We start from the raw sequence: 23,937 nt of genomic DNA on the forward strand, positions 1-23,937 counted from the left end.
CCTTCTTCTTCTTCTTCTTCTTCAAGAAGGCCCTTCAACATTTCCTGTAATACTGGTTTGGTGGTGATGAACTACTTTAGCTTTTTCTTGTCTGGCAAGCTCTTTATCTGAACTTCAGTTCTAAATGATAGCTTTACTGGGTAGACTAATCTTGGTTGTAGGTTCTTGCTTTTCATCATTTTGAATATTTCTTGCCAATCCCTCTGGCCTGCAAAGTTTCTGTTGAGAAATCAGCTGACAGTTGTATGGGTGCTCCCTTGTAGGTAACTAACTGCTTTTCTCTTGCTGCTTTTAAGATTCTCTCTTTGTCTTTAACCTTAGGCATTTTAATTATCATGTGTCTTGGAGTGGTCCTCTTTGGGTTTCTCTTGTTTGGGACTCTCTATGCTTCCTGGACTTGTAGTCCTATTTATTTCACCAGGTAGGGGAAGTTTTCTGTCATTTTTTCAAATAGGTTTTCAATTTCTTGCTCCCTCTCTTTTCCTTCTGGGGTACCCCAGTGATGCAAATGTTGGTAAGCTTGAAGTTATCCCAGAAGCTCCTTACACTATCTTCAAATTTTTGGATTATTTTTTCTTTTTGCTGTTCTAATTGGGGGTTCTTTGCTTCCTTATATTCCAAATTCTTGATTTGATTCTCAGCATCCTCTGTTCTACTGTTGATTCCCTGTAAATTATTCTTTATTTCAATTAGTGTATCTTTCATTTCTGACTGTACCTTTTTTATGTTGTTGATGTTCTCATTAAGTTCCTTGAAGTTCTCACTAAGTTTCTTGAAGTTCTCACTAAATTTCTTGAAGTTCGCACTAAGTTTCTTGAAGTTCTCACTAAGTTTCTTGAGCATCCTTATAACCATTGTTTTGAACTCTGTAGTTTGCTTGCTTCCATTTCATTTAGGTCTTTTTCTGGAGACTTCTTCTGTTCTTTCATTTGCAACATGCTTCTTTGTCTTCACATTTTAGCTGCTTCCCTGTGTTTGCTTCATTGTATTAGGCAGAGCTGCTATGTCTCCTGGAATTGGTAGAGTGATCTTGTGTAGTAGATGTCCTAGATGTCCTGTAGGGCCCAGTGGCTCAGCCTTCCCCATCACCTTCGCTGAGTACTCCAGGTGCACCCCTATGTGAGTTGGGTGCACTGTCCTATTGTAGTTGAGCCTTGGTTTATGTTGGCAACACTGGGATTGACCCCCAGGCCAATCAGTTATGAGATCATCTGCAACTACAGCAGAAGAGCTGCTTTGCAGGAGGTGCCCCTATGGAGCAGGTCTTGCTTCAGTGGGGCTTTGGTGCTCACAGACTCCATCCCTTGAGTGTGTCACTCATGGAGGTGATAGGGTTGTGATATGGTGTGGTCTGTAGCTGACCACCAGGTGCACTGGCTCTGGAGCCTCCCAGAAGTGCAAAGTCAACCACTGCCTGTGCCCTGCCCAGGGCCACCCAGCATGAGCTACAAAGCAATCTGCCAATGACTGCTACTTGTGTTGGGCTTGGAGGTGCCCAGGAGAGGCCAAGCTATGAGCTAAGGTGGGTTGCCACTAGTTCCGGGCCTGGGGCCACTTACTGAGAGGTACAGTTGCTGCTTGTTTGATTTTAGGAAAGTTCAAAGCATGAGGCAAGAGAGGAAAGCTATATGGAAAAGCCACTGGAAATGGCTTGGATGAGCCCACAAGTAGGGAGGGATGGGGTCTCCAGGAATCACCAGGGTGGGGCAAAAAGTGTGAGCCAAGTTGATGGAGACTCAGATATGGTGTCCACCTGCTGACTTTGTGGGGGCAGGGCTCAGCTAAGGAACAATGACCTCTGCCAGAATTTTTGTCTGGGAGAAAGCCAACCTTCCATCTCTCGTCCTGATTCCAAACAAAATAGTTCCTCTTTGAATGTCCCAGTTTCCTTTCAAACTGCTACCCCAGTGCTGGAGCTCAGAGGGAGTGAGTCCGCATAAGTCCATGTGTGGGCCCTTTAAGAGGAACTGCCTGGGGCAAACAACCTCTGTGTCACTCAGCCACAAACCCTGCTGGTTTTTACAGCTAGAAGTTGTGGGGACTTACCTTCCAGATACTGGAACCCTGGGCTGGGACCCCTCACTCTTCAGGGAAACCTCCATAGCCAAGATATCCCTCCAATTTTAAACCACCAATTTTAAACTCACTGGGTGTGAGACCATCCAGTTCTGCAATTCCTCCCCTCCTACCAGTCTGGATGTGCTTCCTCTTTAATTCCCTAGCTGCAGGATTTCCACTCAGCTAGATTTCAGGTGGTTCTGAATGATGGTTGTTCTGTATTTTAGTTATAATTTTGATGCAGTTGTGGGAGACAGTGAGTCCTGTGTTTACCTATACTGCTAGCTTCACCAGACCCCCAAACTGTTCTTATAGCATCCTTTTCTTATCTTCCACAGAATGCACCACAGTTTGTAATTTTGTACTTATATATCTTCCTGATTGTTTAACCCATGTCTCCATATGAAATTGAAAGTTGCCTGAGGGTTTTTGGAACTGTTGCTACTTCTATGTCTTCTTCCGCACAGTGTCTAGCTCAGAGTAGACACCAAAAAATATTTGCTGTGGCAGTCAGGAATGAATGAATGAAAGTATGGAGAAAAAGAAAACTCTGTTGCAGGTGGTAGACATTTGGGTGTTCTCAACCTGGTGTAATGTAGAAGAGGTAAATGAGACCAGAGTGTTCTACGAAGGGTGGCACAGCCATTGGCCCATGTGGACTCTGTGTGCCATCTGTTGAAAAACTGTTATAATAAGTAGGTGAATCTATGTCAGTGATGTAAATGGTGCCCCCTAGAATTGTGCAGTGCTCTACTTGCACACATGGCAGCTTGGGAGGCAATGATAAATGCCAATGACATATCTTGTTTGTTTGCATTTAGTTTTTCTCCATTTTCTGTGAAACACTGAAGCATCCCTAGGGATTAATCCTTGTCTTGGAGTCACCTTGTCCCCCATTGTTTTGTTTCCAGTCTTCAACACATTCTTTACATGCACCAACATTCACCTTTACACTCTGAATAATCTTCTCTGTTCCATTCTTATTTTTATTTTCCTATGGCAGGGGGAGGGGGAGCAAGTAAGAACTTTTTCCTTATTACATCTGTTATACCTTGTAAGCCTGTATTCTATCTAGTCCTTTCCAATGGCTAGTTCAGGGATTCATCATTAGTCATTCCAATACCTGCATCTTGTGACCTTCAAAGTGGGTTTAGGATCCAAAGACAAGAAATGGCCTCTAGTGTAATTGTGCACAATTTCACCGGCATTTTCTCTACTGCAGACGTGTGAACCTTAGCCTTCCTGGGATGAAGGACTTTTTCCCCCCCAATTTTTTAGGGAATAGGTGGTGAAGAACTTTTATTACCATGTGTTAAGGCAACAATAGGACTGCCCACACTTCATGGTCCTGCTTATTTTGAGCAGGGGAAAAAAAGGACTAGCTGCCTTTAAAACCTAAATATCCACCTGAGTGAGCACTGCCTGTACCAAAGACTCCATCTTGTTTGTCTAGCTTGTAAGCATAGCTCTTTCAGGATTTTCTTCTCTCTGGAGGAGAAACTCTATTAATAAAGCAAATCAGATCATGTCTCTTTTCTTCTAAAAACCCTCCATAAGTCCCCCATGGCACCTCTAGTTCTCACCCCACAATCTCTAGCTACTCATACTGAATTCTTTGTCATTCCCCAAACAAGCTCCTGCTAGCCTCCAGCATTTGCACATATTCATATCCTCACTGAGCCTGGAAAATTTTTTCCTTCCCCCTTCACCTGGCCAACTTCAGTCTCAGCTTTTACTCTCAGAAGTCTTGACCAGGTCAGATGCTGGTCAAATGCTGCTCCTGTGCTTAGCCCACTCCTAATATTAACACACCATATTGGAATGTTCCAGGTACCTGTGTTTCCACCACGAGGATACCCCTTCTTTGATAGCAAAGGATGTATTGTTCTCCAAGCACTGTGCCTGGCACATTACAACTACTCCATCAGTGTTTGTTCAGTGGATGAAGAAGTGAATGAAATGCCATGGCTGGTGTGGCTCAGTTGGTTGGAACATCATCCAATACACCAAAAGGTGGCAGTGTTACCAGTGAGATGAGGAGACCTTGGTTCTTGTCTTCTTGAGGGAAAGATTTCAATCAAGAGACAAAATGCAGAAAAGAAAGCCAAGAATTTATTGACCACAGCAAAAACATATTAGGACAGTGAAAGAAGGACCATTGCTCCCCTGCTTGCAAGTCTCATGGGGGACTTTAAAAATTAGGGGATACATGCCTGTGGGGGAAGAAAAGAGGGAAAAGAATGGTATGGGCATGCTCCCTGGAGGGAGAGTATGCTGGGATCTTCAGGGGTTTTAAGGGCTGTGCATTTAGGGGAGGTCTTAAGGGAGAATCAATAAAATATGAATTCACTTTATGCAGATGTACCAAAATGAGATTTATTCTCTTAATGTGTCTATCCTTGGGTGTGGTTGGCAAATGGAACTAATTGGATTTCTGTTATCTGTCTCCCCTTGTAGGATGATTTAAGCTATTTACCCTCTTAAGTAACCTAGATTTAGGGAATATAGGGTTTACTAGGTGGCTGCAAACTGCTGTTTAACTATCTTTCTCAGTTTACCTATTCAGCTTGTTCTGGAATTTTCCTAGCTTCTTACTGTTTTATAACAGCAGGTTTGATCCCCAGTTGGTGCATGTGCAGGAGGCAACTGATAGATGTTTCTCTCTCACATCAATGTCTATATCTCTCTCCCTTCCTCTCTCTGGAATCAATAAAAAATTAATAAAAGAAGTGAATGAAAGAAGACACATAGTTTCCCTTACCTCTCTCAGGCTTTAATTCTTGTCATTGAAGAAATACAGGAACAGGGGAGTAGGAACTTCTGACTGAAGCAGGTAATTTATCTCTAAAGTACATTTCCTTATCCTATCTCTGTCCTATATCTACCTGCTCCTTAATCCCAAAAGCTCTATCCAGAGCCTCCAATCTATGACTATTCAATAAGATCAAGAGAGGAGGGAGAGAAGACTTAGAGACAGAGGTAAGAGGGGATAGAAAGAATGAGGTGGAGATGAGGGAGAAGTGGGGAGCAGGGGAGCCCTTGTACTTAACCACCTCTTTTGTACTCTGCCCTTAACTTACTAATGCCTTCCAACTCTGTGAAGAACCAGTTGTTGTCCCTATTGTATAAGATGTGTAAACTGAGGCCCTAAGGTTTCAATAACCAGCCTATATAGTCAGTTCTGCAGCTACCAAGAGGTGGAACCGGCTAAAAAAAACAGCAGGAATAGCAGACATTCTCTCAGGCTTTCTTGTAGATGGGAACCATTTCTTGTAATTCCCACAGTAACTTTAGAAAGTGTGCAAGCAGTTCATCCCCATCTCACAGATGAGAAACCTCAAATTCAGAGACATTGATAAACTCCTGCCAAGTCACATAGTAAGTGGCTGAGCCAGGACCAATACAGTATACTAAACCTACACACTGTTTAAATTCTCCTAGGAAGCCCCGCCAGGTGTGGTTCAGCAGTTGAACATTGACCTATGATCCAGGAGATCGCAGCTCAATTCCCAGTCAGGGCACATGCCTGGGTTGAGGGCTCAATCCTTGGTGGGGGACGTGCAGAAGGCAGCCAATCAATGACTCTCTCATCATTGATGTTCCTATCTATCTCTCTCCCTCTCCCTTCCTCTCTCTGAAATCAATAAAGATATATTTTTTTAAAAAATTAAGGAAGAGAAGAGAAAGCAAGTGGGGTGTGAAATATAAAAAACACACACAAAGGATCATTCAGAGGGAAAGAGAGTTTTAGAGCAAGGATGTTGTGTGGGAACTCAATCTCCTTCACCCAGAGGAGAAGGAGCTCATGTGTACATCACAGACCTCCTATAAGCACCTCCCTGGTTGCTCCAGGAGTGAACAAGGTGCGCCACATGTCCTCACCACCTTCTAACTGGACACTTCTATTGCCCTTTCCCCATGATTGCCCAGGGGCCAGTATGTATCCTCAGGCTACTTATTTTCCAGAGGACCCTGTGACAAACCTTTCTATCCACAGACTTAAGAGGGTCCTGCTGAATGCTGGTCCCAGCCCTTAAGTTCTCAGTCTGTACTACAAATTAGCATCACCTGGAAAGTTTTTTATAAGTCACTAATGTCTGCATCCACCCCAGACCAATTAAATCAGACTCCCTGGGCTTTGTGCTTGGTACTTGGGCACCGTTGGGGTTTTTTTAAGAATCTTAACTTTTTAAAAAAATATTTCTTTATTGATTTCAGAGAGAGAAAGGGAGAGCTCGAGAGAGAGATAGAAACATCAATGATGAGAGAGTCATTGATTGGCTGCCTCCTGTATATCCCCTGCTGGGGATCAAGCCCACAACCTGGGGAATGTGCCCTGACTGGGAATTGAACTTCCATCTCCTGAATCATAGGTCGATGCTCAACCACTGAGCCATGCCAGCCGGGCAACACTGGTATTTTTTTAAGCTTCCCTAGTGATTCTTCTGTGCAGCCAGGGCTGAAAACCGCTGCACTTTAGGAGACAGGGCACAGGAAAAAGTTAAATAGCAATATATGTCATTATCTACACACATAAAAAAACACACATTATTCTGGAGTCAAGAAGGGAGTTTATTGGCTGCCTCATAAAGAAGGTGAGATTTGACGTGACCCTGAGTAGCATCCAAGGAAGGAGGAAGACATTGAGGAGTGTGTGCCTTCCTCAGCCTGTCACGGGGCCTGTTCAACTATTCTGCTGCCTTGCATTGTTTACTGGGAAGGAAGGTCAGCAAAAACCAGTCCAGCAGAGTTCAGAATCTAAATGTGTAAATGAAAAAGGGAGGTTCTATGGAAAGGGACCTCACAGGGTGAGCTAATCACCTAATTGGACAGGCCATGGTGTGTAGTCACGCCCCAGGCATATAACTTCTTTAGTAAAACATTTATCTTTGCCTCAAGCAAGCCCTGTCTATTGTTTCTGTGCATTCAGGTTAACACACCTTTGAAATGCCTCTTTTCAGACCCCTCCTTCGAATAACTGACCACCCTTTTAGACCCCTCAAGAGAACACATAATCCTAACTACCCTATAAGCCAATCCCTGCCTTGCTTTCTCCTTCTTCCATGTAATCTTCCTTACATCCTCCTTAATTTCAAATGCAAAAAAGAAACTGCAAAACTGTTATTATCTGGAACATTTGAGATCTTGCTCCTCAGCAGACATCATTAGTTCAGCTCAAATAAACTCTTATAAAACATAAACAGAGCTTCTCTGTCCATCTCCAAACCCCTGTGCTTTGATCAACCACCCAGAAACTCTGTACTGTGCTTCCAGCGAGAAACTTTCCAAGGAGGAACTGCACCTTAGAGAACAATGCCTGGCTCCTATGCTCCTAGAGCATGAAGTGAAAGAAATGCCTTATTAGAGAAAATTCAGTGAGTGAACTTTAAGATCTATTTGGCTTTTATTAAGAGATTCATGAATCAGGCAGCATCCCATCCATCAATTAGAAGGCTGCTCTGAAGGGTTGTACAAGATGGAAGGTTTTTGTTTTTTTAAAAAATATGTTTTTATTGATTTCAGAGAGAAGAAGGTAGAGGGAGAGAGATAGAAACATCAATGATGAGAGAGTCATTGAACGACTGCCTGCTGTACGTCCCGTCTACTGACCCGCAACCTAGGTATGTGCCCTGACCGGGAATCAAACCATGACCTCAACCACTGAGCCATGCCAGCTGGGCAAGATGGAAGGTTTTTATAGGCAGAAAGAGGGTGGGGACTAAGAAGTTAAAAGAGCAGATCATTTCAGGTTAGGACACCTTTCCACTAGGGAAAGGCAGGGAATCTTATCAGACAGATCATCTCACTACTGCTGATCACCGCATTACAGACTGGTTTAAAATTCCACTCCTGGGAGAAGCTGAAAAAGCAATTAAGTTAGTTATTAAATTTTGGTTTGGTGACTTAGCTTAGCAAAAGTGACTCCATTTTTGCCCTAGGTGGTTAGAGCATCGGCCCGAGGACTGAAGGGTCTCGGGTTCGATTCTGGTCAAGGGCATGTACCTCAGTTGCAGCCTTGATGCTGTTTCTGGTCAGGTCACATGCAGAAGGCAGCCAATCGATGTGTCTCTCTCACATTGATGTTCCTCTTTCTTTCTCTCTCTCTCCCTCCCTTCCACTCTCTCTAAAAAATAAATGGGAAAAATATCTTCGGCTGAGGATTAACAAAAAAGAAAAAAAAGAAAAAGTCACTCCATTTTGGCCCATTGTTGGTTTTTAAAAAATTTTATTTATTGATTTGAGAGAGAAAAATCGACTTCTTGTTGTTTCACTTGAAACAGGCTAGTAAGCCAGAACAAGCAGAAAAGGGAAACGGAGTTCAATGGCCAAGCAGTTTACAGCCATCTAGTTAATCGCAAAATCCTATCTTCTGTAACCAAGGACACTTAAGAGTAAATAGTTCACACTTCTCCCCAACCAGAAGGTAAATAGCTTAAATCACCCTACTCAGGGAGACAGTGCCATTTGTCAATCACACCCAAGGACTGAGGAAGTTAAGGGAATAAATCTCATTTTGGCACATCAGGATAAAGCTGATGAATATTCTAGAGTTCCTCTCCAAGATCTCCCCTAAATGCCCAGACTTCAAAAACCCTCAAAACAAAGGTCCCAGTGCCTTTCTCTTCCCTCTTCTTCCCCTATAGGCACACATCTCTTAAAGTCAAAGGGACTCCACAGGCTTGCAACCAGGGGAGCAAGGGGCAGTGGCAACTCCTCCTGGGCTAACCTCCAGAACCTATCTCCAAGGTCCCCTTTTCTCGACTTCCCAGTGAGCTAAAGCAGCCCTGCCTAGGCTCTCCTGTTGCTTCTTCCATCCTAAGTCCTTTTTTGTTTCACTGTCCCAGCTTTAATAAACATACTCTCAAAATCACCAGAACTCTGTAAAATCTTTCCTGCACGAAGTCAAGAACCCACACACTACTGCAGGGCCCTAGGCAGACCCCCTAAGGGCTGGGTTCCCTTTCTGTTAATACATTTATGTATTCATTGGTTGATTGTTGTATGTGCCTTGACCAGAGATGGAACCGGCAACTGTGGTAGGCAGTTAAACAGACATGAGCAGAGCCAGGTACAGAAGGTCACCAGGGTGGAAAGCCCTGGGTGCCTAGCAATGGACAATTGTAGGGTGGAGCCTCATCCCCAGGGTGACATTTCCTCCCCTAGACCCCCTAACCTTTCCTTCCTAGAGATAACATCTAGGCCTCAGTTGTATTTCAGCTCCAGGCCCAGAAAAGCAGCAAAACCAGACAAGCTACACAAGGGCTGACCTCAGGACCAGCTGCATTGACTAATGAATGACCCCCTGCCCTGATGCTGACCAATCAATCAATGGAGACCACAATCCTGAAAGGACACATCTGGAAAGCTGCTGAATATTATAATGAGATTTCTCCTGGGATATCCCCTAAAATCTCCACCCTTAAAACCTTTCAGAAGGAGGACCCAGCCCACTCTCCCTCCTGGGAACACACCTGCGCCTTTCCCCTTGCCCACCCCTCCAGGTGTTTCACCTTGACCTTTCTCACTTCTAAGCTCCAAGGGCCCTTCCTTCACCTCTATAACTTGTTTCCTAAGGCTACTTCTTCTATTAATTACTTCTTCTACCTCTGTGATTTTATAAATAAATATTCTCTTATTAGTTTGAGTCTTGACTGTGAATTCTTTCCTAGCCAGAACTCAAGTTACCAAGATTGCTGATCCCAGGTCCTGTTTGACCCCCTCTAACCGCCCCCCCCCCCCGCCCCTGTCGCCAACACTATCTAGCTCAGTTGTTTCTCTTTTTTTTTTTAACAGCCTCCATGGGCTGCAGCTTCTCCTAAAGACAAGTGTAAGACAGGCACTGGCACAGCCCACCAAACCAGCCCATGCTGTGATGTGGGCATCTGTCCTCTGAGTGCCACACCTTCTCTTTATTTCTTTCTCCAAATACTGATGAAAATGTGCTTCCAGATCCATTCTGTAGAGAAAGTGAGAGCCATAGGAGGAAAACAAACTGTGGACAGTGATTAACTGGGAAGTTCCAAGGTGAGACTAAATTACTCCAGAGACAATTTCAAGTAGAGGAGGTAGGTAGAGAGGAGGTACAGGGTGGTCTCTGCCTACAAAACCATCCCCAAATAGGTATTAGAATATACTTCCACATGCTCTCTTCGGCAGCACATATACTAAAATTGGAACGATATCTTATGCTCCTGCATAAGGATGACACACAAATTCGTTCCATATTTTAAAAAAAGAAAAAAAAACGAATATACTACCACAATTATGACCTACTTTCCAAGACTGACCAAAGGCTCCCTCATCCCCAGTATTTTCCCAACCTCTCAGTCAGGCTAGTGGTTAGGTTAGGGCCTGTACCTGTGTTCTGGGGGGACCCACAACAGACGACCACAGAGTTTATGTTTGAATTTTGGAGCCTTTATTAGCTGGCCAGCGGCTGCAGTTTGGCTCCGTGTGCGCCGTTACAATGTTTTCTCAATAATTTTAAAGATTGCCAACAGTGGGCAGCCGGCTATGGATTTGAAGTAAATGCCTTTGATCTTGAGAAATTCTGTGACAGTGAATGGCCTACATTTGGGGTGGGGTGGCCGCCGAGTGGAACCTTTGATCTAGTTATTGCCTATAAAGTACACAATAAGGTCTATGGGAATCCTGGCCATCCCAACCAAATTCCCTACATTCAGTTATGGGTTGATATTCTCATTGATAGACCCTGTTGGCTAAAAAAGTGCAAGAATTCCGAAAAGAAAATGGGACAGAGACAGACCGTCCTATTAGTGGGACCAAAGGGCAGAGAGAAAAAAAAGAAACCTCCCATTCTGCAGGATGAGGGAGGAGACGACTTTCCCCTTGTCTGGCTGCCTCCCTATGTTTCTCCCCTGCTGGCTGCTGGCTGCCAGTGGCCTCCCTCTCCAGACTCCACGGGACCCTCAGCCCAACACCTAGAGACCCCTTGAGCCCTCCCCACACTAGGCAGGGTTCTTCCTATGGATCTGGAGTCCCAGTAATGGAGGGAGATAATTTAGATCAGGCAGCCCCGATTCTCCCCCTAAGACAGGCCGGGCCTGTAGGGGCAGGCGGCCCTGCTGGGAGGCCTTTTATGGTTTATGTCCCTTTTTCCACCAGCGACCTCTATAACTGGAAACAGCAGAATCCCTTTTTTTCTCAGGACCCCTAGGGCCTGATCTCCCTCCTTGAGTCGGTCTTTTTCACACACCAGCTGACTTGGGATGATGGCCAACAACTCTTGCAAACCCTTTTACTTAGGAGGAGAGAGAGAGGATAAGGGTGGAGGTCCAGAAATTAGTCCTGGGGCCAGATGGCCAGCCGACCACTGACCCCGCCGGGCTAGAGGCTGTGTTTCCTGGTGGCCGGCCCACTTGGGATCCAAATTCGGAACAGGGAAAGGAGGCTCTCGACAGGTTTTGCCAGACTCTCTTGAGGGGCCTCTGGGCTGCGGCCAGGAGGCCCAGGGTCCGACTTAATTTGGACCAAGGTTGAGGAAGAGGCTTTCCAGATGTTCAAGCGGCTCTGACCAGTGCCCCCGCCCTGGCTCTGCCCGATCTAGATAGACCATTCCAACTACATGTGGCAGAAACCAAAGGAGTAGCAAAAGGGGTCCTAACTCAAACTTTGGGACCCTGGAGGAGGCCAATAGCCTATTTGTCCAAAAGGCTAACCCAGTAGCAGCAGGGTGGCCCAGCTGCCTGAAGGCCATCACCGCCACCACAATCTTAATCAAGGAGGCCTCCAAGTTGACTTTCGGACAAAACCTCCAAGTAATAGCTCTCCCCAGAACACCTGTGGGCTAGGATCAGGTTATCCCCAAATGTGGAACCTAGCAAGGTCTGTGTTAAAATGTAAGTGAAGGGCCTTACATATTTTTAAAGTTGTAATACAAGTAACAAGTTGCATCTGGGCCAAAAGGATTACTTTTTATATGCAAATGAAATCATGAATCTTTAAGCGCCAGTTATTCTTGGGGTGATAAACTGACTCTGGCTGGAGGGAAGGGGTCCACTGGGTGAGCTCCAGTGCATTGTTTAAAAACCACCAGGGCCAAGAAGAAAAAGACCAAAAGGGGATGCTAAAACCCAGAAGAGTTGATAAAAAGTTCTAGGGGCAGGTCATCATGTAGAAAGAAGACCATATTCCTGAGTCAGTAACTAAGGGTGGAAAGGAAGAGACAGAAGAAAACCAAGAGGTTGTCCGAGATTAAAATAGGATAGGAATGTACTCTCTCAGAACTGAATGCAGTAACTCAGCAAATGAGGAATATTCTGCCTTAGCATCCCAGGCTTTCTCTCCTCCAGCAGTTTCTCATGCTCAAAGCTAATTCTTCTTTTCAAGAAGGTGCTCAACTGTGGATTTCCTGATTTCAGAACTATGTTGAATTTTATTTTTATATTCCCAGAGCCTGGCATTTATTAAGTGCTCACTGCTAAAGAAATGATTGATTTGTTGCCTCTGCTTTAGCTCTACTCATTCATTCACCAAATATTGAGATCTGCTATTTGCCTGGCAATATAACGTGTGTTGTCCCTGCTCTCATGAAGTTTGCAGTCTATAGAGAGAGAAAGAACATGAATAAATGGTTAACTAATTATATACAGGAAAATCATTACATTTAGCATATGGAAAGATAAGAATAGCAATACAGGGAAACACAATCCAGAGATTCCCACAGGAAATGACATTTAAAATGAGATCTGATTGGGTAGAAGTTAGCAAGAGGGAGAATAAGCACTTTAGGCCAAGGAAGAACATATGCAAAGGTCCAGAAGTGGAAAGTTTAAGGACTGAAAAAAAGGATGGTGCAAGGCAGGTTGGCAGCAAAAGAAAGCAAGTAAAAAACATTATGTGATGCTGAGAGGTGACAGGCATATTAACTTTCATCTAGAAGCCCTGCCCCATCTGATGCACTGAGAGAAGACAAGGAAATCCATTCCAATGGATTTAAAATAGGTTTGCATTCATCTCACTTCTTATCTTTTTCTGATCTTCCCAGTTTCCAGGTCCTGTCTTTGTTTCAGTTTGCTTTCCCCTAGCCCCTGAACCTGACTTAGGGAGCAACCCTGCTCCTCCCTGGCATGGAAGACTGCCCGATACTGATTGTGCAATGACTTCCTCATGGAGTCATTTGCAATGGTAATAGCAAAGTGGTTTTTTGTGTGTGTGTGTGTTTTTTCAGGGACTCATTGCTTGTGAGTCACCAGAAAGAATCTAAAGAAATGAGCGGAGCAGGCGACTTGAGGAGCTCTTCAAGAGACTTCCGCTCTGCCCTAGCTGGTTTTGCTCAGTGGTTAGGGCATCAGCCCATGGACTGAAGGTTCCCATGTTCAATTTCAGCCAAGGGCACACACCTCAGTTGCAGGCTCGGGCTCTGGTCGGGGTGTGTGTGGGAGGCAACAATCAATGTGCATCTCTCATATCAATGTTTCTCTCTCTCTCCCATCCACTCTCTCTGAAAAGCAATGGAAAAAATATCTACAGGAGAGGATTTAAAAAAAAAAAAAAAAGGCTTCAGTCATTTCTGTCTCATAATGAAGCTGAAAGTTGAGGCCTCTGTAGAACTGAATAGGAAGGGGTAGAGATGAGACGTTTGCTCACAGAAATGTGGGTGTGGAGGTGGACAGGAAATTGGCTTAAGACAAGAGGTGTATTATGAGTGCCTTGAGTGCCCAAGCCTTGCAATAAGCTGAGTGTACTATTGTAGATGAAGAACAATCAGCTTATGAATCTTCTCCAGACAGGTGAAGAAAACTCAGAAAAAGTATGAAAGGATGGATTGGCCAAGAAGCCAGAGATCTCCAAAGGGATCAAAATGATACAGTTGTTGAAAGGTTAATGGTCGGTGGTGGTGTGTGGGTAGGCTAAATAGCCATCTCAAACTGGTGAATAAAGAACAATTAAATTTATTAAAAGGGGATGGGGATAGCCAAAGGGAAGGGCTACACAGCACTGAGCCAAAGGGTATTGGGTCCATGATGGCAGCAAAAATATACTTGGGACAGTAAAACAGGGAACAGCATAGAAGAATCAGCAGGAGAACTTAGACTGTGTTGCTTTGGCTCACTGAGAAGTCAGAGAGAAGGGGGCCTTGGAGACAGGTTCGGGACCTTGGAGACAGGTTCAGGGGGTAAGCCTGGGACAAGCTCTCATTGCTCATTGCTCCCATTTGCAAGTCTTGTGGGGTCCCCTCAAAGGGATGGAGACTACGTTGGCATGCTTCCCATCATTGGCATCCTCCCCTGATGGGAAGCATGTGCTGGGTCCTTTGTCCTGAGCATATTTATCTCTTTCTTGAAGGTGGAGATCTTAGGGGAGGTCTCAGGGGAGTTTCTCAATAGCATATTCATCAGCTTTCCAGGTGTGCTCTTTCAGGGTCCTGGTCTCCACTGATTGGTCGGTGCCAGGGCAGGGGGTCATTAGTCAATGTAGTTGGTCCTGGGGCAGTCAGGGCACCACTTGTCTGGTTTTACTGCTTTTCTGGGCCTGGAGCTGAAATAAAACTGAGGCCTAGATGTTATCTTTAGGGAGGAATGCTCAGAGTGTCTAAACTGCATGACCAGTGATATGCTAGAGGATAGATTACCCTGGGGACAAAGTTCTTGTTTTCCCAGTTTCACCCCTTGCTAGACATCTGGGACTTCCTGCCCTAGTGAGTTTCTGTACCTAAGTTTCTGTACCTGGCTTCTGTACCTGGCTCATCTAACAGTTGTAATGAACCTAGTTGTTAAATAATTGGAAAGGAGTACGGGAAGGGCCAAATATTACGGGCATGCCATTTGTGCAGCTTTGTCAGGATGCTGCAGTTTAGACAAGATGCATGCCCAGTAAAGTCTGGGTAACATCGTCTGTCAGTCACACCTGGGAACAGGTCACTGGCTAGAGTAGGTGTGCCACTGCAAACTCTGGAACATTTGAGATACTTAAGCTCCTAAACAAAGGAATTTATCCTCTTGCACTCTTGGTTCACATGAGACTCTTGGAATCTTGTTGTAAGGGTGCACTATCTTGGCTCCCCTGCATTCACCCACATGGCCCACACCCATGTGGATCCCACAAAATGGACTAACGGACTATAACTAGGCTAATGCGCTACCAGGGAATGGAAACTCTGGATACTGGCTTTGCTTCTAGCTCTGCTGAATACCCAGCTGCACCTCTTCCAGGACTGGATTAAGGGAAATGGGACTTTGGAAACCCAAGGATGTAATTCCATGCAATTAAAAATCACTCATCCTCCCATGTGAGTCTCAGAAAATTCTTTTTTTATTTTTAATTTTTTTTTTTAAACCATGACATTCATTGCACAACTAATCATTGAAACCCTTAAGATGAACTGGATGTGGCAACAGCTGCCCTCTTGGGTTTAGGTGTTGTTCCTTCACGGGATCCTTGCCTGAATCTGTGGTATACAATTTTTAAATGCCTCATGTGACCAGTCCCAGTGGTGTTTCATTGTTTAGCCTTGGTACTCCAGTTATACTGCCTCTTGTGCTTGGCAGGGTAGCTGCACTTGCCACAGGTGGACTTCTGAAGGTGGTAGGCCTTTGAGTCACAGCGGCGGCACAACATGTGCATCTTGTTGTGGCACTTGCCAAACAATGACGTCCCCTTCATCATCTCGCTTCTTCGGCCAGGACCAAAGAGCTCAGAAAATTCTTTTTCTCAAGATATCATAAAGACCGAACTCCGAGTAACCAGTGGGGAAGGGGATACCCCACTCCCACTAGCAATGGAGAAAGACCATCCACACATTTCTCTGATAACAAAAGGAAGAGCATGAACATCAGCCAGAAGGTCAGAGGGAATAATAATGAAGGACCTAAAATGGAATTTCCTTCTAGTCAGAGTAACAGGGTGAGACAGAATGGCTTGGGGACTGCGTGGCAGCTTATACTTGCTGGTGCCATAACCTCAGGGGGTACTACTCACATCAACTTGAGGTTAATGGCACCCCCAGGAGGTGTGTAGTATGGGGGAGCAATGGGATGGTCAGAGGTCCTACAGAAAAGCTGAGAATGCTTTTGGAGGAGTTGAGACTAGCCAGCAATGGCAATGATTTAGATTCACAAATTCAGGCTAAAGCCTCCATTTCCTGGGCCACCAAGCAAGATGGGTGCCTATAAGAGACTGTCACCAAACCAACTTGTCACTAACCTTTGAGATGTATATCTTATTTGTGGTAATAAGGGCTCCCTAAAGATGTCCACGTCCTAATCCTTGGACCATGTGACTATGCTGTATTATATAGCAAAGGAAACTTTGTAGATATTATTATAGTCACATACTTTAAAAATGAATTTAGCCTGGTTGGGCCCAAACTGATCACATGGGCCCTTACCAATAGAGCACTTTCTCTGGCTGGAGTCAGAGAGATTCAGCAAAAGGCAGATAGATTGGAAGTGCCAGAGGGACTCAGATTGCTATTGCTGTAGGGACCACATGGAAAGCCTGGGAAGGAAATAGGCACCTTTTGGGAGCACAGATTGTCCCACAGCTGACAGCCAGCAAACAAACAGGGATTGGCCAACAACATGAGTTCAGAAGCAGAGTATTCTCCAGAGCCTCCTGTCAGGCACCTTGATTTTGATCTTGAGAGACGTGTCACAAAGGACTCAGCTGAGCCCACCTGGTCTTCTACAGAAATTGTGAGAAAATGAATGTGTGCTTTCAGTTTGCTATATCTGTGTTAATTTGTTATGTCAGTAATGGAAAACCATTCAATATTTTTTTAAATTCCGTTTTTAATTGGTGCTCAGAAAATCTCTTCCTTATTTGTATTTTTTGTTCCTTGAATGAAATTTAGACCATGAGTCAAGATGAGGCCTGCAAAAAATCAGACACAGTACCATCTACATTTTTGGACAAACTAGGGCCACACATTCACTGTTGGTTCTATTGTGTTAACTCCTATCTATGACCCTGATCCATTCTCAAGAGAGTTTTAATGAAAGCATGGAAAAATCAAATGCTTAGTTACACACACTCAAAGAGATATTACAGTCTATTATCCCAGCCTGGGGGTTCTCAAAGTATGGGCCAGAATCATCAGCATTACCTTTAAACTAGTTAAAAATGCTAAATCTCAGACTCTTCCCAGATCTACTGACTAGAAACTCTGGGGGAGGTGCCCAGGTATCTGTGCTTTAACAACCCCTAAGTAATTCTGATGCATGCTCACAGTTGAGAACCATCTTGTGCCCTAGCTTGTATACCACCTTCCTTTAAATGACTAGGATGAGAGATGGAGTTAGTAAAGAGAGAGAGGAGAGGCATTTCAGAAGGTGGGGAGGGCCCTAGACTTGTCCTCGCAGATGTCCAGGTGGCCACTAAGTCTCAAGGGCTTAAGGTAACAACAGAAACTTTCTTGGTGTTGGATAAGCACAAACATAGTGCATGCCCCCTGCTATGTTAGGCAAACTTGGTGAGTACTGAGGGAAGAAGCAAACTGCCCTTTCAGAGGATCAGCTGTCATACCACATCCTCAGAACAGCCTGATAACACACTATGGGGGCCACACTGGAAGGGGTGGGCACTGTGTAATGGCAGTGCATGCTATCCTCAGAAGTGTGGCACTATGTCAGTTAAAGGCCTACCTAAAAAACATTCCAAATCACAAAGCAAGCCTGAGTGAACCAAGAGGTGCCTTCAATTATTAACTGCAAAATGTTTTTAAGAGCCTGAAAGGAGTTTGTGTGCTCAGTTCAGATTCTACATGGTTAAGCAAAGATTGGCAGAGTGTGATACACAGCTGACCTCGGGAAATAGGAACTCAGTTGAGAAAACAGTTTTCCCAGGTGTCTTTCAGAGATAAAGGAAGAGCAGAGTCTGATAGACACACAGGAAAAAGCTCTGGGGATCAAGTTGCGGGGGGGTTGGCAGGGAGAGTCTGCCTAACACTGCCCTTGGGGCCAAGGCCTCTTGTTGGATCTCTTAAACAAGCAGGTCATTCTCCAAGTGACCTAAGTAGGCCTTCACTCACTGGTCACCTTTTGATCTTTTGCCCATTATGTCTCATCTGTTTTTTCCCATGAGTTGTTCAGACTCACCTCTCCAAATGCCCACCTCTAGATACAGCTTCTTGGCTGGTATCTAGGGAGCTTGGCCTCTGCCTGCCCTTACCTCACTCGGCTTGCCTGATGATAGTAACAGCTTAAACTAGACAACCTGTGGATGGACAGCCTTTTGTGGTCCACCTGTGCAGAGAGAACCAAGCCATGGAAGAATGTTCTGAGGAGTCACCTCAATCACAATGAAGTCTGAGCCTTGCATTTCCTTACAATGTAAGGCATGGATGTGGGGGAAGAGTGTGAGAGAGAGGCCAGGATGGGGAAGAATTCTGGATGGAGACAGAGACCATTTTTTTGTTTGTAGGGAGCATCAGAAGGAGTAAGCCCAGGACTCAGTGGGACTGTAGTACCTGTTTGGGAACTCTCACTTATGTAGACAATGACAATGGGGGATTTCCAGAAAGCTTGAGCACTTACTCACTGATAAAAATTACTTCCCTTCTGAGGGATCTCAACTTCTCTATCTCTATTAGTTTGCTGGGGCTGCCACACAAAATACCACAAATTGGGTCGTTTAAACAACACAAATTTGCTTCTCACAGTTCTGGAGGCTAAAAGTCCAAAACCAAGGGGTTTGCCGGCTTAGTTTCTCCTGACACCTCTTTTTATGGCTTAGAAACATCTTCCTTGTCCCTGTGTCCTCATTTGATCTATCCTCTGTGCTTGTGCACCCTGGTGTGTCTGTGTGTGTCCAAATGTTCTCTTTTTATAAGGACAGCCATCAGATTGGATTAGGGTCCATTCTAACAGCCCAGCCCCATTATAACTTAATCAAGTCTTTAAAGGTCTTATTTCCAATTATAGTCACATTCTGAGGTATTGGAGGTTAGGGTGTCAACATATGAATTTGGGGGGACACAGCAATATCTGAGTAAGGAATACTAATAACCCCAGTCCATTTCACTAGCTGAAGGAAGTGACTGTGGGAGAGAATAGAGAAATGTGTTAGAATCAGCAGATCTGGTTTAACTTGTTGTTAATCCTCATCTGATATTTTTCCATTGATTTTTAGAGAGAGTGTAAGGTAGAAAGGGAGACAGAGAGAGAGAAACATCGATGTGAGAAAGACACATTGATTGGTTGCCACCAGCATGTGCCCCAACCAGGCAGGGGATCAAACCTCCAATCCAGACCAACACTCTAACCACTGAGCCACAACAGCCAGGGCAGCAGATCAAGTTTAGATTCAAATAACCCCTACAAAATTTTAGAAAGTTCTCTCTTGTCCTTTGTAAACAGAAAAATAATCAGTCCTTTATGTAGAAACCATTTATTGAGCACTTCTCTATGCCAAGTATTGTGAAGGTAAAGACTAGATGAGAGACCAGGCCTCAATGTTATGCAGATATCACCTAATCTAATCAAGAAGTATTTATTGAGTGGTGAGGGTTAAAGAAATATCATACATACTTGATTCCAGTCCTGAATGAGCTCAAAATTTTTGTTGGGGATGCCAGGCAAACTCTTATGAAACAAAAGGTATACCACCAGTTCTAAATTGTGTGGCACACAATGATACATCTGATAAGGGGTTAATTTCCAAAATATATAAAGTACTCATACAACTCAATAAAAGGAAGACAAACAACCCAATTAAAAAATGGGCAGAAGACCTGAATAGACACTTCTCCAAAGAGGAATTACAAATAGCCAAGAGACATATAAAAAAATCCTCAAAGTCACTAATCATAAGAGAGATGCAAATTAAAATGACAGTGAGGTAACACCTCACACCTGCCAGAATGGCTACCATTAATAAATCAACAAACAACAAGTGCTGGAGAGGGTGTGAAGAAAAATAAACCCTAGTACACTGCTGGTGAGAATGCAGACTGGTACAACCACTATGGAAAACAGTGTAAAGTTTACTCAAAAAATTAAAAATGGAATTGCCATTTGACCTAGTGGTCCCGCTTCTAGGAATATAACCTAAGAAACCCAAAACACCAATCAGAAAGAATATATGCACCCCTATGTTCAAAGCAGTGTTATTCACAATAGCTAAGATCTGGAAACAGCCCAAGTGCCCATCAGTAGATAAGTGGATAAAAAAGCTGTGGGACATTTACACCGTGGAATACTATGCAGGTGTAAAAAAGAAGGATCTCTTACCCTTTGAGACAACATGGAGGACTTGGAGAGTATTATGCTAAGTGAAATAAGCCAGTCAGAGAAAGACAAGTATCACATGATCTCATTTATTTGTGGAATCTAATGAACAAAATAAACCAATGAACTAAATAGATCCAGAGACAGAGAAGCATGAATCCACAGGGCAGTGACCAGACCAAAATAAAATGCCTTAATTTCAGGTGATATGTTAGGAATATCTTTAAAACCTATCAGAACCAAGTAAATTAGAATTCGCTTTTATTGAGTGTCCCATGGCCCTTTTAGGAACATTTGTTGGGATAGAATGGAGATCAGTAGGGCAAAACCAAACAAATGGGGATGGCGTGAGTAAGCTGGCCCAGAGCCAGTGAACCCTAGAAGTCCAGCCAGCCCCAAGCTAATGCCCATCTCAATACACAAGCCACTGCTGGAGACTGATAGAAAAACTAACTGCTGGGTGGAGGTGGGAGGGAAGACTGTAGGGTCACAGCATCCTCATTTAACTTCCCCTGTGTCTCTGGTGTTTGACTTCCAAAAGACACTAGTAGTTCATCAGAAGCATTGACTCATCATGAATATGGCTTTAACAACAGGAATAGAAGGATGCTAATTGTGGACCCTGATAAAAAAGATACCTATCAAGAAGAACTGCTAGCTCACTGGGCTCAAATTTTTTTTTAAATATATCTTTATTGATTTCAGAGAGAGGAAAGAGAGGGGGAGAGAGAGATAGAAATGTCTATGATGAGAGAGTCATTGATCTGCTGCCTCCTGCATGCCCCCAACTAGGGATAGAGCCCACAGCCTAGGCATGTGCCCTGACCAGGAATCAAACCATGATCTCCTGGATCATAGGTCAGTTCTCACTTCTGAGCCACGCCCAGCTGGGCTGAGCTCAAATTTTTAAAAAAACAGAGCCTGTTTCTAAGCAGGGCTCTTTCATGCAAACTGCACTTCAGGGAGAAGCCTGCCTGCACTGTGTTCCTGCCACTGAGCCAGCTCTCTGTTTTTTTTAAAATCCTCACCAGAGGATATTTTTTCCACTGCATGGAAAGAGAAAGAAACATCAATGTGAGAGAGACACACAGATTTGTTGCCAGGGATTAAGTCTTCAACCAAGGTATGCGCCCTTGGCCAGAATTGGACCTGGGACCCTTCAGTCCACCCCTGACGCTCTAACCACTGAGCAAGGCCAGCTAGGGCTGAAGCAGCTCTTATAAAGGAGTTCCTGAATTATATTTCAACCAATAGAACTGAGGCTGTCCCCATTCAGTTGGAGCTGTGCATTTATATCCCCATCAGCAGTTTCACCAACCAATCAGAGTGGCTTTATTCTGACCAATCAGACAGTGCCTTTTGGACCAATCAAAATGTGAGAACCAATTAGGGACCAAGGGTGGGGACTTCTGACTGTATAAGTCAGCTCCCCTCTGGCTCTGAGAGTGCACTTTCCCTTTCCACTGAAGACTGTGTTTCTCCTGCTGGCTGAAACACTGAAGACTGGCACAAGGCAGAGTGGAGTGGAGCAGAGCAGGGCTGTCTAGCTGGACAGGGGCCTGGCCCTAGGGCTACCTCACAACCATGCAGATCCATAGCTGTGCTGCTTCGTAATTGAGCTGTAACACTACTGAGCTGTTCCATAGCCGTGCTATATCAAAACTGAGCTGTTTGCACTGAATAAAGTTTTCTTCTTTGTCACACCCCAAATTAGGAATTTCTGTTGGTGTTGAGTTGATGCGAACAACCACTGGTTAACATAACCAATCCTCCTTGAATTCCTAAGAAAAGGGGCCTAAATCTGAGTTTCTCAAGAAACACTACTTTGTTATGTGAGATGTGCCCTACTGTTTAGATCAATTCTAGTTACACATTCTATTTGAAACCAAAAGCATCCTGACAAGAGTATAACACTCTAATCATGAATCCTGTTGCCAACATTAGGACACGTCCCTGGTTTCCATCATTTGCTCAATTCATTAACTATATTTGAGGTGAGTTTCTCATGTATAAAGCTATATTCAAACATTAAATGTTGATGTTTGTTTTTAAATCTCAAGAGGTGAGCTCTTCCTCATCTTAACTCTAGAGTTTATATGCAAATTATATGCCCTAAGAACTGTGTTACAAAAGACAGTGAGGTTAACCAAGGAAACACATGACAAAGGCACAGACCTTGCCACAGCAGATGCACTTCCACCAGCCATCCTCCATTAAATTAACAAGCCGGTAAAAATAACTAAATACTGCATAACCAAATACTGGTGGCCAGCTCTGAAGACCTATGAAATGGCTTTGTTTGCTGCCAGCCTCCACCCACTGGCTTGCTTTAATTAGAGGACTAATAGTCCCTTGTGCCAGGAAGGCTACAGCTGCTTCAAGCTCACCCCACCCCAACACCTGGGAGAATAGTATTCAGTCACCCTATTGTTGAGGTATAAAAGGGGCAGCCCCAAGTACTGGCCACTTGCCCATTATTGCGCCCAAAGCTTTATTTATTAACATTAGCTTCCATCTACTGAGCACCCACCCATGTGCCAGGTGTCTCTGGTCCATTAGTTCTAATCCCTAAAACTACTCTGGTAAGTAGGATAATTACAGTATCCATTTCACAGATAGGGGAACCAAGGCTCAAAGAGTTCAAATAACTTGCCCAAGACCAAAAAGTTGACAAATTGCACAGCTCAATCTGTCTCCAAAGTCTGCCCTTTTCTCTTACATCATACTGCACAACTGCCACTCAGATCCAGGACAAGGGTGCTAGAGCTGTCACCAAGCTCCTGGGAGGGACATGGGGCTGCAGCTCATGGTTCTCTGGACAACTGCTTCCTACAACTGGACTCTTAAACCAGAGTACAAAGCCTAGGCCCACCTCTTAAGCCCCAGTTGGTGAACGAAAACCCTTCTGCACCGGCACAAACTGAGATTTGCTATAGTCACCTGCTGAGGGAAGGACCAGGCTCCTCTCAGTCCACCTTTTGCCTCCTTTCTGCCTGTCCTCCACCCGGGAAAGAGCCATCTGATCACAGCTTCCATTATTAAGATAGAGCCATGCATTCTTGCCAAGAAGTTTTAATCAGGATCTAAGCAAATCTTTAAGATCTAACTTTCCGTTTACAGAAAATATACATATAAAGGAACAAGTTAAATAACACAGTAGGGAAATAATTAGACAAATTCACAATATAGAATATTGTACATTGAGAATTGGTCTATCTCAAGAGTCTGTTGATGGATGGTTGTTGGTGCCAAGTCAGCACTAACAGGTATCCCCAATTTGGGGTGCAGCAAAGGAAACTTTATTCAGTGCAAAACAGCTCAATTGGATACAGCATGACTGTGAAAAGAGCATGGCTGTGAGATGGCTCTGGGTCCAGGCAGCTCTGCTCTGCTCCATTTTGTGCCAGTCTGCTCTCGCCTATGTTGGTCTGCTCCACTCTGCTCTGGCAAGACCTGTTCAGTGTTTCAGTTCAGCCTGAGAAATACAGTTCTGTTTTCAATGGAAAGGGAAAGTGTACTCCCAAAGCCAGAGGAGAGTTGTCTTATGTAGATAGAAGTCCCCACCCCTGATCCATGATTGGCCCACCCTCATGCAAATAAGGACTCCAAATCCTCAGTTTGATTAGTCCAAAAGATACTGTCCTGATTGGTCAGAATAGGCCAATCTGATTGGTCTATAAATAAATTGACG

General features: G+C 44.3%; 1 protein-coding gene and 1 pseudogene across 2 annotated transcripts in view; both read right to left on the reverse strand.

Annotated features, from left to right (window-relative positions):
* Positions 1-23,937, reverse strand: part of ADA2 (adenosine deaminase 2) — an 85,401-nt gene that overhangs the window by 52,114 nt on the left and 9,350 nt on the right. The gene's annotated exons all lie outside the window — the stretch shown is intronic.
* On the reverse strand, positions 15,394-15,687 carry LOC308553407 (large ribosomal subunit protein eL37 pseudogene; annotated as a pseudogene). The gene has a single exon. The product of its transcript is annotated as a large ribosomal subunit protein eL37 pseudogene (transcript).

The sequence above is a fragment of the Miniopterus schreibersii genome (genome assembly GCF_964146895.1).
Source record: "Miniopterus schreibersii genome assembly, chromosome: 2".
In the NCBI taxonomy this organism is placed as follows: Eukaryota; Metazoa; Chordata; class Mammalia; order Chiroptera; family Miniopteridae; genus Miniopterus; species Miniopterus schreibersii.